General features: G+C 42.4%; 1 pseudogene; it reads left to right on the forward strand.

Annotated features, from left to right (window-relative positions):
• The first annotated feature begins 1736 nt into the window (after positions 1-1736).
• LOC147440217 (large ribosomal subunit protein eL32z pseudogene) lies at positions 1737-2253 on the forward strand (annotated as a pseudogene).
• Positions 2254-4425: the final 2172 nt, after the last annotated feature.

The following is a 4425-nucleotide window of genomic DNA, read 5'->3' on the forward strand; positions in this document are numbered from 1 at the left end:
AGCTACAGCCCGACCCTAATAGTCACTAAAGTATTGAGTTCTCAAAAGCAGCGAGTTGCGCCAGTATAAGCGATACCCATTTTTAAAAATCTTCAAAAACAAAGCAGTAGCGCCCGGCTCTACTGCTAAAGAAAGAAACGCAATCTCGTTTTGGCGGGTCCCCCACTCCCCTCGTGCATAATGATCACACGGACGTTCAATTAGATTTGCAGCGGGCTCAAAAAAATCCCACTCTCAACTGGCCGCCCTGGCGAACTGCAACTTCAATTAGCTGGTCTTCTCGCGAGCGCAACCTCTGCTTATACGTCGTCATCCTGCAGTGGCCATCGATCATGGGTACATGCCATGTTCGTTTTTTCTGTGCGCAGCCAGCTAACGTCAACACGTGAAATGAAATGTTTGTTTTTTCTGTGAGTAGTCAGCTAACAACAACACGTGAAATGAAATGTTCTATTAACGTCTTCAAAAGGCCATAGTGACCTATGAGAGAGGGTAGAGACAGATAGAGAGGTGGGCATTCGTGTGTGTGTGTGTGTGTGTGTGTGTGTGTGTGTGTGTGTGTGTGTGTGTGTGTGTGTGTGTGTGTGTGTGTGTGTGTGTGTTAGAGAGAGAGAGGGGAGTGGAGAGCCTCAACGAGGATGGCAAGGTGTTGGATGGTAGTTGGGGTGTTCCTGGCAGGGTTGCTGATGATAATAGGGAATAGGGGCCAGGTGGAGGGAGCCGTCGATTGTAACCAAGTAACAGGCAACATCGCTGGCTGCTTGGGCTACGTCAAGTTCAAAGGTGTTGCCCCTTATCGCACTTCTGTGTGTTGTACGGGAGTGAAGAAAATTGACGCCATGGCCACCACGCAGCCCATCCGTCGAGAAATCTGCACCTGTCTTCGACCGTTGCAACCATCAAGCCTGACCCGAACGCTGTCGAAAAGCTCGCTTCCATCTGTGGTGCCAAGCATGCCTTCAGCTTGTCTCAGAAGTGCTTCCAGGTTCCTTGAGCTATCATTCAGCTGGGCTTGTCTCATACTAGAAATAGTGGATTTCGCCTTGCTTGTGTTGCCCGGCTGGATCCCTTTGATGTAATGAGACTTATGGTTGCTTTCTAATCTACTTTGTCTCCAAAAAACAAAAGAGAGAGAGAGAGAGAGAGAGAGAGAGAGAGAGAGAGAGAGAGAGAGAGAGAGAGAGAGAGAGAGAGAGAGAGAGAGAGAGAGAGAGAGAGAGAGTACCCTAAACAGGACTTGGAGAGAGAGAGAGAGAGAGAGAGAGAAATGAAATGAAAGGATATATTAACAGGGGATAGAGAGAGAGAGAGAGAGAGAGAATCCTAATCGGAACTTAGAGAGAGAGAGTGGAGAGAGAGAGAGAGAGAGAGAGAGAGAGAAATGAAATGAAATGATATATTGTACTCTTCAATAGGCGCACGCGAGAGAGAGAGAGAGAGAGAGAGAGAGAGAGAGAGAGAGAGAGAGAGAGAGAAATGAAATGAAAGGATATATTAACATCTTCAAGAGGCGCAAGAGAGAGAGAGAGAGAGAAATGAAATGAAATGAAATGTTATATTAACGTCTTCAAAAGTCCATAGTGACCTATGAGACCAGAAAGTTACAAGGTGGTGGATCTGATACAAAGTCAGAGTAACAAAATAACCTAATCAACAGTGCAAAACAAAGAGAGAGAGAGAGAGAGAGAGAGAGGAGGTGTGAGAGGTGGGAGGCAACAACGCTAACAGCGGCAGCCATGGTGACCCCCCTCGTCAAGCCTAGGATTGTGAAGAAGTGTGTAAAGAAGTTCAAGCACGCCCAGAGTGATCGCAAGATCTGTGTCAAGCCAAGCTGGCGTAGACCAAAGGGTATTGATTCACATGTCAGGAGGAAATTCAAAGGGTGCATTTTGATGCCTAACATTGGGTATGGCTCAAACAAGAAGACAAGGCATGTGCTACCCAATGGTTTCACGAAGTTTTTGTTGGACCTTCTTATGATGCACAACAGGAAGTTTTGTGCTGAGATTGCTCACAATGTTTCCACTTTGAAGCGGAAATCAATTGTGGAGCGAGCCGCTCAGCTCAACATTGCAGTTACCAATGGTTCTGCCAGGCTTCGTAGTCAGGAGGATGAGTAGGTGCTGCCCGGTCCTAATGATCACAGCATTAAGGATGAGATAGTTTAAGAAATTTTGGAATTGTAATTTTGTGTTTGTGACAGCCATGCTCTGTTGTATTGGTTTTGGAATATTCAATATCAATGATCATGTTCTCGAAAGAGAGAGAGAGAGAGAGAGAGAGAGAGAGAGATGAAAATGAAATGAAATGTTACATTAACGTCTTCAAAAGCCCAAAGTGACCTATGAGACCAGAGCGTTACAATGTGGTGGATCCGATACAAAGTCAAAGTAACAAAATGAGAGAGAGAGAGAGAGAGAGAGAGAGAGAGAGATGCCATAGTTATTTCAATTGTGCTTAATTGATAATTTTCTCTTACAGATCTCGTTCTCTTTCATCAAAACATGGAGAAGGAGTGCTTAGAAGGCATCACTCTCGCTGGAATGCAAGGGAAGTTACTCAATTTGTTAATGGCTAGGTTCGGATCGATACACACGCACCATACTCAAGAGTAACATCAACGGAAGTAGTCTTCTATATATGTCTGTGCCTTCATGGGAAGCTTTGCTCTTATCCAAAGCAAGCCACCAACCAAGCAACAAGTGCCTCTCTCTCGACCTCCCCCACCAATTTTGATCCCAAAGAATGCTCAAGAGAAGTCCTTTCTTAGAAATAATTATAGTTGGGAACACAACAGATATAACAAAAATTTAGAGAATATCCGAAAATGGGATGAGAATGGTCTGGGTATATTCACTATAGAAAAGTTCATAAATGCTGACCTAAGTAAAGACAAGGAGATGAGAGAACAGATCGAAGACTTTATACGGCGCAAAAGGAAGACACTGATATCTTTTGGAGGCACTGGGGACAAAGATGGTGAGTACATGTCAGAGAAAGTGATCTTTCAAAAGCTAAATCAGCACAGACGCTATTTGCGATTAAAAGCTATGTCATTCTCTGGTGAAAAGAGCAGGGGGTATCGTTCTCTAATCATTGATTTGGAGGACAAAGAAAATCAAACTCAAGATAGCTTAGATAGTATGGAAGCACCAAGAAGCCTTGTGGATAATCAAAAGGGATACCAACGGAGTGTGAGCCCTCCTAAAAGTGTCGCAACCATGGATGATGAATGTTATGTTCGTGCAGGATCTCACGAGCTGGTCTCCATCATGGGTTCATCTCAAATCCTCTCACATGAGAACATCAGTTGTAGATATGGATTGTTTCCTCAAGGTGTGCAACAGTAGTATGTCTTTATTCCTTTCTTAGATGGAGATACCAAGGAGATTGCCATTGGTACAATCTTTTCAAAGTCTTGCGATGGAAATACCTATGCAAAGAGGAAGGTGGAAATAGAATCTATCAACCAAGATGCACATGCATGTTATATCCCTGGAAGCGTTATGCAGGTGTCATGTTTGCATGTTGTAAGTATCTCTTTTTGAATGTGATATCCAATGTACAATTGTTTCAAAAAATGAGAGCTTTAAACTGACAAAAAATGCCTTGTGTTTAGGGACAAGTCATAGAAGTTCCTATTGTGTATTTAAAAATGCTTGAAAGTAAATCCTCCTTGGAATTACTTGTAAGTCTCACCTTTTCTTTGGATTTGAATTTCAATTAAGTTCTCTTTTTGGGACTATTAATAAGGTAGTTTCAGCCTTCCAAGGAGGACAGCCCTTCCTTCTCTTCACAACAACGCTCGAGTGTGCACTCAACCACCGGCGAAGGTGCGAAGGAGTGCTATGAAGCACCAATAGAGGTACTTGGTTCTTCTCAGTTTTATTTTAATTTTGCTTACATAGACATAAGTTCCTAAAGACCACATTTTTACATTTCAAGGCTAGTAACACTCCAAACGGGTCATCCACATACATGCAATCAAGCAGCATATCTCCTGAGTATAAGTTGGGACATCCACAAAAAACTAAGGAGGTCAATGTGTAGCCTTTATTTTGTTTATAATTTGATTTTAATTTAGCAATCTTGTTCCCTCTACAATTTCTTTTTTCCACTCCCCTAGGTTACAGTGCTACCTATCAATGGATCTTTCACAAAATTCCAATTACCATCCTCTTGTGGCAAGAATGATTCTTGGCATGACAACGTTATTGATCAGGTTTGCTTAGTAGGGTTGTAAGGTTTTGTACATGTTTTGTAGCAAATTTTAAAGTATTTAAGAAATTGTTTGGAATATTTATCTACTTTGTATATTTGTGTTTATAGAATTTTGGGAATGACTCTCCTCTAACTGCAAGTTTACCTATTGACTTGAATCATTCAAACGAAGAAGTAAGAGAGGTAAATTGTGATCTTTTCCAC

Source organism: Adiantum capillus-veneris, chromosome 15 (genome assembly GCF_014529385.1).
Source record: "Adiantum capillus-veneris isolate H3 chromosome 15, ASM1452938v2, whole genome shotgun sequence".
NCBI lineage: Eukaryota > Viridiplantae > Streptophyta > Polypodiopsida > Polypodiales > Pteridaceae > Adiantum > Adiantum capillus-veneris.